Here is a 12,451-nt window from a genome sequence, read left to right on the forward strand (position 1 = left end):
CATTATGACAAATTCACAGTTCGGTAATAGAAAATCACTTTCTATTTAGGAAAAAGGTTTGGAAGACATGTGTAGAAAAGGACATCAGGTAGAATGCTATTGTAGTAATCCAGATGAAAAGGGAAGATGTGCTGAGATGAAATATTAAGATGATGCAAGTAGACGATTATGAAAGATACTTCAGAGGTAGAATCTATAGTTATTGACAATAGTTTTGGATGTCAGTGATAAGTAAAAGCTGAGAAGACAAGGGTATCACTCTGCCTTAGGCAACTGAATTGTTGGGGAGAGGATAAAGGAGGAGGGCCAGATTTAGGGGGAAATTTCATATAATCAAAACTGAATGTGTTTAATAAAACTACCTATGGAACACCCAGCAGGCAGTTGATCATATGTGTTATACGGTACTGGGGTGTGATGTAGTGATCTGAATGGACTGAAAATAGTAAATTAAAGATCTCCAGGATTTAAGTGGTAATTGAGTAATAATTTTATATGAGATATCTCAGGGTAATAATAATGATAGGTGTTGTATGATAACTTCTAATTTACACAGTAATTTTACATGTACATTTTGGCTGTAAGGCACTGAATATAGCACTAGAAATGGAATTAGAACTTTTAGATTGTGTAGTAGGACATCAACAGATATTCCTATTAGTTTGTGGTGGCTCCTTACCCTAAGCCTGAATCACAATCTTTCTACTCATGCTTTGATTCAAAGTGTTAATCCTTTTTCAGTATTGCTAATTAAGTAAAGCCTACATTAGTCCATAGAAGAATATCAAAGTAACAAAGAATAAAAGTAGACAATAAAATGGTAATTTCAGGTACACTAGAGACACACCATAGTTATGAATTTGAAGACTAAACTTTAAATGTTACACTTACAGAAGTTTAGTGCTTTGGCTTAGGAATGCTGTTTCAGCTTGCAGGTAAACTAGAATTACCTAAGGAAATCACCTTCATTTGAAAGAGTGATTAAGATCCATATTATGTCACTTTAAACTATGAATTGCTCTGAAAGAAGCCTCTACTGAGGATAAAAGTCCCCAGCAGAGGCTTGATTCCTGAACGGCCATCTTCCATTCCCCTGTTTCAAATCACCAAGTCAGACCACTTCTCTAGAGCAGGTCTAGCTGTCTCAAATCAGTACTGACATAGACTGATTCTGTAGATCATGACCTTAATTTTGTATAGGTACTTTGAAAAGAATAGACTCTGCCTGAATTTGACTGAGCAACTTCTTTTCATTGAATGGCTTTGAAAGCTACTTCTGTGTACAGCATTTTCCACAATAGAAATTCAAGGATCTTTTCTATCTCAATACTGTCAGCCCAAATGACTTCAAGCAGTTTCAATTCTGCCATCTGTAAGAGATGAATTTGTTCAATCAAGTTACATCACTGTACCAGCTCGGTTTCACATTTTGCCCTGAACCAGCAATTTATATATTTGTAATAATATATTCAGAAAATATTCATTAGCTAATTTAAGATGTCACATGGAGTGATTGTTTGAGCTTCTACTAAAAACATATTTTAAGATTCATTTTTAATAAAAAGAAACAATACTCTATTCATTATAAGTTGAATTTTAATCCATGAACTATGTATGTTAGGTATAGTGTATTCTACCTTCCTTACACATAGAGAAGTTCACATATGCACATATAGGCACATATACAGAAGGCTGAAGTCCGGCTCACCTTTAAAATTTCCTGATATTTTCAATCCTGCTCAACTTAGGTCAAGTCTCCTTTCACATCCAGCTTGCTTTATTTCCACATTTTCTTTCCTTGTCTACAACTACCATTACCTGTCTTGAACCCTCATCTAAATATAGGAGCTCATTTCTCTGTTCTCAGTTTATTTTTCTAAACATTTTCCTACAGGGGCTTCTTATAGTTATTTCTTACAGCACTTTTACTGATAATACAATAGCAGGACATGTTTTAAAATCACAGAATAGGATATTTAATACAGCTATTAGGAAATAATATTTTACACATTAGATTTTGCAGTGTACAAAAGTAGCCATCTTGTTTAGTTAGAACCACCTCCATGATACATTGTCAAGGTATAAAATGAATATTCATGAGCTAAAATTTGAAAAAGAAAGAAGGGGAGGCATTATAAACAATTTTTCATGTAACCATATAGAATATCTGCAATACAACTACCAGAAACCAGTAAGATGAGTTGTCAACTGGAAGAAAACTGTCTGGGAGCCAAGCATGAGAGGGAGAATTTTCATTGTGCAAAATAAAAACTTTGAAGCTATGTAAATGAATTATCTATCAAAAACATTAAAAATAAATAAATGGTTTCTGACCAAACAACTATAGCGATTTCTTTGATTGAATAAAGTGATCATGAAAGTCTGTTCATTAAGTAAAGGGGATACTGAACTTAAATAGGTTTGTAACTCAAGGATAAATATTAATAAAAAACGCAGGTATAGCCGAGCATGGTGCCTCATGCCTGTATTCCCAGCACTTTGGGAGGCTGAGGTAGGCAGATCACCTGAGGTCAGCAGTTCGAGACCAGCCTGGCCAACATGGTGAAACCCCGTCTCTACTAAAAACGCAAAAATTAGCCGTGTGTGGTGGCACACTCCTGTAATCCCAGCTACTCAGGAGGCTGAGGCATGACAATGACTTGAACCCAGGAGGCAGAGGTTGCAGTGAGCCCAGATCATGCCACTGCACTCCAGCCTGGGCAATAGAGTGAAACCCCATCTCAGAAAAAGAAAAAACAAAAAAAAGAAAAGAAAACGTAGGTATAAAGTCATAGATTGGATGGACAGCTTTCTTTATCTTGATTGCAGTTATACAATACAAAAACAAAATAAAACTTAAAAGTTGTTGCTCATTTATTCTAAATTTTTTTTTCTAATTTCTGAATAGGCTACAGATATAAGGTGTTCAATGAATTAAATATTGTTCCTGTCCATGTATGGCTTATAACCTAGTGGGGAAAATGATATTTAATTTTAAAAATAGAAAATCAAATTCATAATTACTAATGTTTAGTAAATTTTATATTAAAAATGGAATTTTCAGATAAATATAATAAAAGGGAAAGGTTAGAGAAGATCTCACTGCAAAAAATTACATTTGGTTTCATAGACTTAGGCAGACAAAGAAAGAGGGAAAGAGTGTTCAATAACTAATGAAAGAGACAAGAAACAAGCTTAGAAATGAAGATTAAAAGCAAATGATGCAGAACCTTGGAAAACAGGTTATAGATTTTCTATATTTTCTTAAATGCAAAAGAAATCCCAAACAGATTTTTGGAAGCCAGCTGATACTGCTGTATTTGCATTTTAAACTATCCTTCTGAGTAACACAAAGAGAAGCCCAGCTTTATTTAAAACATAGAGTCATGTGCCACATAACAACATTTCAGTTAATGAGGACCTGCATAAAAGACAGTGGTTCCATAAGATTATGATGGAGACTCCCCTATAAAAGTGGACCATTTCATTTAATCTTTTATACTGTGTTTTTACCATACCTTTTCTATTTTTAGATATGCAAATACTTACATTTGCATTGCATTTGTCAACAGTGTTCAAGACAGTAACAGATTTGTAGCATAGGAGCAATAGGCTATAGTATCTAGCCTATACTGTCTAGCCTAGGTGTGTAGCAGGATATACCATCTAGGTTTGTTACACCCAATCTATAATGTTTACACAATGATGAAACCACTTCACTACACATTTCTCAGAATATATCTCCATTGTTAAACCATGCATGACTGTTCGGTGATAATCTACAGAAGAGATTTACTAGGGTGCAGAGAGATTAAGAAAGTTAGATTTGAAATATATTGAGAGGTAAATTAATAGAATTTGGTGAAAGTTGATGGGTGTTAAAAATTGAGTTAAGTGTCTTCAATAGTGACTCCTGGTTTTGTGGCTTGAGCAGTTGGGTACAAGCAGATGAACTGTTATCTGAATAGAAAAGACTAGAAGAGGAGCAACTTGGGGTACATGGAGAGCTCACATTACGTGTAAGTTTCGAAATTTTTGCTATCAATTTGAGTGTTGTGATATCAAATAGGCAGCCTATGTTGAACACTAGGAATAAATCCAACAGCCATAAATGTTCCCTCTCTTTTTTTCCCCCGCCCAGAGGAGTAGTAGATCTTTCTTTCATTACTGTTTGGCATGGACCTCTGTCTTCATTCAGAGTTATCTGATATGAAAATGAGCTCAGTGCACAGAAGGAGAGATTCAGACTAGGACAATTGCCTCCCATATGGCAGGATAGTGAATACTGTTAAGGAAAAAATGAGGAATATTATCACCTTTATCAGAAAATGACACACAAAATGTCTCAAATTCCCAATGTCAATTAACCTGTTTGTTCAATGTCATTAGCAATTATCATTTACCAAGCAATTCTCATTGTTCATTTGGAACATTTCTTTATTTAGCCCTTTAGAAGTCAATTTTGAATTGGCATGTCACTTTGCCCCAGTAGACACCATGGAAACTAGGATAGACTAGTTAAAAGAAGATTATTTTAAAATTACCTCTTTGTATAAAAGAAACTGACACAAAACTGCTGTTTTGCAAATTATTCTTAAAAAGTGGCCTTTTCATTTTAAATGACTTTAATACTTTTAAAAGATCAAATAAGAAACGGAAAATAGTGGTTTAACATTCATATTTAGATTGATTTTAGCTTCAGATCAATTTGTTTTTATTTATGGCTAACTGTTTAAATGATAGATTCTTTAACTTGTACTTATTTTTTTCTACTTTATCCTCAGATTATTTGTGCTAAAAACTACTCAAAGAAACAAAAGACAGAAGTTTGTGTCACTGAGTCCTAAGCTAAATGGAAGAACTTTGATGTTACTGTTTTCATCTCTCATACTTCCAGAAGGGTAAAGCTGGCAGATCCACATTCAGAGACAATCCCCATTAACCATTATTACACAGCTATGATTAGGACCCCAACCACTCTCTAAGTAGAGATATGATTTGCTTTTATAAATGCTGGGTTTAGTTGTGAATTTAAACTTGTTATGAATAAATATTGACATAAATTCTACAAGGAAATTGTTCCTCAGGCTTGGCGGATGTACCTCTCAGGAATAATAACAAATATCCTGTTCCAGATCGAAACTATGCCAATCAGTCTGAAAATAATTTGTCCAGTGATTTCCATGTGTCTCTAAGCATATATATTTTACAAATAACAACTTCTTTAATCTTGGACTTGTGTTGTTTGATATGTGTGTCTCCTTTATTAGAGGATGGAAATAGAAGTTATCAAGGCTAGGCATACCTGATCAGTTGCATGAGATGCTAGAATGGTGAAACGTATTATTAATGAGGCTTTAAGAATCTACCACATTCTCTTTCTCCTAGTTAATATTTGGTGATCTTGTGTGTCTCATTTTAGATGCCTCCTGTAATGAGAAGATATCTCTAACCCCACACTGAGTTGGATTATAAATTTTCAGGGAGTACAGCTATTACAAAATTTGTTATTATTTATTATATTTACCTTTTTTGTTTTCCTGGTTTTTACTTTAGGTTCCTCTTTAAATCTATTATAATTTTAATGCAAGAAGCACATCTTTTTTTCATTCAATCTATGGTACAATGTTGTGGGTGTACCAAAGCTTATTTTCTATTCCTCCTTTCCGGACACATACAAGATTATAGAGCTTATGTGGTAAAGTGTAGCCATGTGACTGTTTCTGGACTATAATATCTAAATGATACTTTTAATTTCTGAGCTGAATCAGCAAATAATCTTGTTTTACCGTGGAACGACCACCATGGGGTATGTGTGTGTGAGATAACAGAATGTTTATTAATCTGGGTTCCTTTGTAAATATGTAGAATGAGGCTACATATTTGTTAATCGCTGATATTTTGGGGTTAAAATTTATTAAGCACAGCTTATTTTTAGCTATTCTAAGTAATATAGTGTTCTAAGATGCTAGTAACATGCTTGGCCTATAAGGTATAAAAATATGAATTGAATGACTGAATACATGGAAATGTTTTTCCTCCTCAGCTGAAACTCCAGATGTCATTAACTTTGAAAGTCAATATTCATGTTGAAAACTCCTGTAAATCAAAGTACGCACTTTTAAAATTCATCTCCTTCATGATTTACTATATAAAATGTTTACCAATGTCAAAAACTTAGGTCTGAGATTTTACCCTGGTTACAGTGTAATGACTTAGGCTGCCACAGTTTCATAAACACTGGCAGAAGATATGAGACTCTCAGGTTGGAGACAAAGGACCTTACTCATCATGACATAGCAGGCAGCAGGCATTTCATGTTTGCTTTGGTTCTCCTTATTCCCCATGTCTCACAGAGTAATGCAGAGCACAGAGTGACTCAGGACTCAGAAAAATGCTGCCCAAGTGGTGAATATCCATCACCGTGAGGAAACCTTAGCTAGCAACACCCTAATCCTTTAAAGTGGCTGCATGCAAACCTTCTTGAATCTTGTCCTGGTGAACAAACAAATTTATCTTCTTCACTGGAGGGAGACATTATCCAATTTCCGAGGTTGCATGCTATACAAGCATACTTGAAAACATAGCCCTGAATCTGTATGTCTTTCATGCACAGGTTAAAATGCCTGTGCATGGAAGACATACAGACTCACAAGACATTCACCAAAAATTGTCTCCCAGAAATTAAGAAAACAGATGCTTAGAAATTTCACTTTTTACAGGGATTGGCAGACTATGGCTTTCCACAAAAAATTATTTTACCCTTTCATTTACTCATTCAGCAACTATTTGTTAAGATACTTTTATAGAATAAATATGGGGTTTGACCTTTAATACATATTTACCTACCCAAAGTATGTATTGCTTCCATCAATGAGGTCCATAGGAGAAAGTTTGAAAATTTCAAATATGCAAGATTGAGTATAGACAAATTTAGGTGTGATTGGGAATAATATAAAACAACAACAGAAACAGCAACAATACCTAATATTTTTGAAATCTATTGTGTACTGGATGGCTTTAAATAGATTATGTCATTTGTTAAAAATAGCATAATTAGGAATGCTCTATTATTATCTATATTTTATTTGTAGTGTGTTTAATAGTTTAATTTAGAACGAGCATTATGATGAGATGAGTGAGGCAGGGTTAGGAAGTAAAAGGCCAGATCTTGTTGCTATTTAAAAACTTGGTATCAATGACTTTCTTCACCAAATAGCATGGTGCTGCCATAAAAACAGACACATGGACCAATGAAATAGAATATAGAACCCAGAAGCAAATCCATACATCTACAGTGAACACATTTTCAACAAAGGTCCCCCAACATATACTGGGGAAATGCAGTCTTTTCAATAAACAGTGCTGGAAAAACTGGATATCCATATGCAGAAAAATGAAGTTAGTCCCCTACGTCTCGCCATATACAAAAATCAAATCAAAATGGTTTAAAAACTTAAGTATAAGACCTCAAACTATGAAAGTACTACAAGAAAACATTGGGGAAGCTCTTCAGGACATTGGATTGGGCAACAATTTATTGATAATACCCCACAAGCACAGACAACCAAAGCAAAATGGACAAATGGGATCACATCAAGTTAAAAAGCTTCTGCACAGCAAAGAAATCATTCAGCAAAGAGAAGAAACAACCCACAAAATGGGAGAAAATATTTGCAAACTATACATCGGACAAGGGATTAATATCCAAAATATATGAGGAGCTCAAACAATTCTATAGGAAAGTATCCAATAATCTGCTTTAAAAATGGGCAAATGATCTGAATAGCCACTTCTCAAAAGAAGACATACAGATGGCAAACAAGTGTATAAGAAAGTGCTCAACATCATTGACTATCATAGAAAAATAACTAAAAACTAATGAGATATCATCTCACTCCTGTTAAAATGGCTTTTATCCAAAATACAGGCAATAACAAATGCTGGAGAGAGTGTGGAGAAAAAGTAACCCTCTTACGCTGTTGGTGGGGATGTCAATTAGTACAACCACTATAGAGAAGAGTTTGGAGATTCCTCAAAAAACTAAAAATAGAACTACCCTATTGTATTAGTTTATTCTTGCTATAAGAAATACCCAAGGCTAGGAAATTTATAAAGAAAAGAGATTTAATTGGTTCACAGTTTTGCAGGCTGTACAGGAAGCATAGCAGCTTCTGTTTCTGGGGAGGCCTCAGAAAGCACCCAATCATGACCGAGGGCAAAGGGGGAGCAAGACAGTTCACATGGCTGTAATAGGAGAAAGAGAGAGAAGGGGGAGGTGCCACACACTTTTAAACTACCAGATCTCATGAGAATTCACTATTGCCACAACTGCACCAAGAGGCTAAATCATAAGAAACTGTCCCCATGATCCAATCACCTCCTACCAGGTCCTATTCCAACATTGAGGATTAAAATTCAACAAGAGATTTGGGTAGGGCACACAGATCAAACCATATCACATATGATCCAGTAATCCTACTGCTAGGGATATACTCAAAACAAAGAAAACTAGTATATTAAAGAGATATCTGAACTCACATGTTTACTGCAGCATTGTTAACAATAGTCAAGATTTGGAAGTAACCTGAGTCCATCAACAGACAAATGGATAAGGAAAATGTGGTACATATACCAATAGAGTACTATTCAGCCATTAAAAAGGATGAGATTCAGTCATTTGCAAAAACATGGATGGAGCTAGAGGTCATTATGTTAAGTAAAATAAGCCAGGCACAGAAAGGTGAACTTCACATAGTCTCACTTATTTGTGGGTGCTAAAAATTTGAACAATTGAACTCATGGGGATAGAGAGTAGGATGGTTACCAGAGGCTGAGAAGCGTAGTGGGAGTGGGGGGAAGTGGGGATGGTTAAATGGTTAATGGATACAAAAATATACTTAGATAAAATGAATATGATACAGTATTTGATAGCACAAGAGGGTGACTATAATCAACAGTAATTTATTGTTGTTGTTGTTTTGTTTTGTTTTGTTTTGTTTCGTTTTGTTTGAGACAGAGTTTCACTCTTGTCATCCAGTCTGGAGTGGAATGACATGATCTCGGCTCACTGCAACCTCTGCCTCCCAGGTTCCAGTGATTCTCCTGCCTCAGCCTCCCAAGTAGCTGGGATTACAGGTGCCCACCACCACACCTGGCTAAGTTTATTGTACATTTTTAAATAATTAAGAATATAATTGGATTGTCTTTAACAGAAAGAAAGGATAAATGCTTGAGGTGATAGGTACTCCATTTATCCTGATGTAATTATTACACATTGTATGCCTGTATCAAAATATCTCATGTATCTCATATGTATAGACACCTACTATGTACTCATAAAAATAAATAATAAAAATAAAAAATAAAAATTTGATAAAATTCCTGCTCATATTGCATTTTTGTCATTGGCATTATTCTGTCAGATATCAAATAATTCTAAATATATTTTGGTTGTGGCCCATAATTAATTATTTTGATAATGATGGAGAAAATGTTTGATGAACACTCTACTGACATTTATTGATTTTATTCTAAGCTTAGGTTATATATAGCAATCCTTAGAGTCAAGATTTGTGGATGACCCATGAATAAAAATCATGTATATGGGAATGCTTATGGTATTTAAATTTCTAGTAAATAATAAATTTTCAGTGACCCCTCTGTTGACATATACCATTTTTATTTTTGTCTACACAAGATGGGGTGAGGATGCTGTCCTTGCTAAAGAAGGAAGTACTGAAGAAAGATGTAGCCAGGTGGCTTAAAAAGCTACTTGGCAGGCAACAGGATCATGCTGGTGTTCTGGACTTATTGGATATTTTATTCTATTCTTTTCTTTTTTTATACAGAGTGTCACACTATAGCCTGGGTTCGAGTGCAATGGTGTGATCTCAGCTCACTGCAACCTCTGCCTCCCAGGTTCAAGCGATTCTCCTGCCTCAGCCTTCTGAGTAGCTGGGATTACAGGTGTCTGCCACCATGCCCGGATAATTTTTTGCATTTTTAGTAGAGATGGAGTTTCACTATGTTGGGCAGGCTGGTCTTGAACTCCTGACCTCGTGATCTGCCCACCTTGGCCTCCCAAAGTGCTGGGATTACAGGCATTGAGCCACTGTGACCAGCCTATATTCTTTTATTTCTTTGCAATGTTCCAGAGAACTTTCTTAAGCATTCATTATGTTTAATAACTTCTGCTTCCAAAGTAGACTGAAATAAACCCTTCTCCCCAAGATGAAGAGAGGCACTTCTTTCTACTGATGACTTATTTCTAGATTCAGAAGGCTAATTGTCAGATTTTTGTAACCTCTGATGCTATGAGGAAAGAACATGAAAGAATCTTAGAGAAAAGCCTATATCATCTTAAATATTCTTCCTCTGATGCTGTGAGGAAAGAACATGAAAGAATCTTACAGAAAAGCCTATATGATCTTAAATATTCTTTACTTTTCAAGGTTACTCACTCTCCCAACAAATTTTCTATCCTCGTTCAGTTTCTGTTCAGTGTATTAAAGCTTGGAGGCAGGAGCAGAAAGACATTGTGATGGTTAATTCTATGTGTCTATGTGACTGGACCACGAGGTGCCCAGATATTTGGGGAAATATTCTCAGTGTGTCTATGAGGGTGTTTCTGGATGAGATTAATGTTTAAATTGCAGACTGAATAAAGAAGATTGCTTCCTTCCTATGTGAGTGGGCCCCACTCAATCTGTTAAAGGCCTGATAGAACAAAATGTTGAGTAATGGAAATTTACTTTCTGCCTGACCAACTTCCAGTTAAGACCATGGTCTTCTCTTGCCTTCAGACTCAAATGGGAACTTACATTGTTGACACTCCTTCTCTGGCCTCCAGTTTGCCAACTGCAGATCTTGGGACTTCTCAGCCTCTTTGACTTCATATATATATATATATATATATGCACACACATATACATATAATTATATATTTATATATGGAAATATGTAAAAATTATTTATAAAGATTACATATAAAATTATATATAATAATATATAAAATTATATATATGTTCATGTGTACATACATATATGTGTATATATACATATTTCTGTTTCTCTGGAGAATCCCGATAATACAGACATATGGGAGCAGGGGAAAACCTGGCCACTGGAGAGATGGTGTAGCACAAGCAAAGTTAATGCAGAGAAGGTGTAAGAGCAAAGAATAAGAGGGCAGAAACAAGTGTCTTAAAGTCTACTCTTCACATATCAACCTGGAGCTTTCCCACATGTAGAACACACAAATCTGAAAATCAACCCAGCTGGGCTAATAAACCTTGCAAAGGCTATTGCAGAGCAGCTGCAGCTACGGCAAACCAAAAGCTCTAGAAAATATCTCAATAATTCAGTGAATGTTTATTTGGAGAATCATTGATTCAGGAAATTTTCTTTTGTCAAATCTGCTTTGAGTGAACTGGTCATTTTCTGAATTGTGTTTCAATACATCATAATTTGGTGATTTTTCTGCTAATTGGACAGCACTAAAGCAAAATCAGGGTGCTGTTGAGTCAGGAATTAGCTTTGGTGGCCTCTGGAGGGGATCAAGTTGGTTCTATCAATCAGTGGAGAAAAAATAAAAATGTAAAAGTTAGTCAAACGTATGAGGAAGAAATAAAATTTAAACAAATAATAAAGAGGTCATTCAAACAGCTACTCTATTACTTTCTTTAAAAGTCAGTTTAACTTTGGGAAGAGTAGCTAGGAATAGGCCTGTGGAGATCAACAGATTCTCTCTCTAGGCAATCCATAAAGAAAAATTCTGTGTGAAAAGTGTATTTTTAGATCTTCAAGAAGATGAAAGTAAGAAATGCACAGCTAGAATTATTTAAATTATAGAGCTAAAGCTTTGGTTTGTATACTTACCTGAATGAGAAAGGAGTAAATCATTTTCATATTTATCTCTTATACATCTCTATAATTCTAAGAAGAGTCAAACTAAAATGTATATTGAGGTCATCTGAAATTGAATTGTTATACAAAAGGAATATCTTAGCACCTTATTTGTAATTATTTTACTGTTACTGATATTTTGTGATTTTGCTTATTTTATGCTTATTTCTCTGGAAATAAATTATTTTCTTTTTACTCTGACTTAGTTTTGTTTCTACATTATTAACATTTCTTTGGACTTTTGAAGACTATGAATTATTATGAGATTAATAAATTTTTTTAAAAAATGATAAATGAAGAAATCTCATTGAGGTATTATTTGTATTTTTGTTATGTTATGTCTTGTTATTAAATGTCAGATAGAGCATATACATTGATCCATAGTTTTATTAATACAAAAGCTTGGATCATCAAGAGATACATATGAATTAATAACACTGACAAAGAGTCAATTCAGAAAATAATTAAACACATTGTCTCCTGTACTGTCTTTTGTGACTGAAGTGTTTATTATTATTATTTTTTCTTAGTTTTCAGTGATAGC

Source organism: Pan paniscus, chromosome 5 (genome assembly GCF_029289425.2).
Source record: "Pan paniscus chromosome 5, NHGRI_mPanPan1-v2.0_pri, whole genome shotgun sequence".
NCBI lineage: Eukaryota > Metazoa > Chordata > Mammalia > Primates > Hominidae > Pan > Pan paniscus.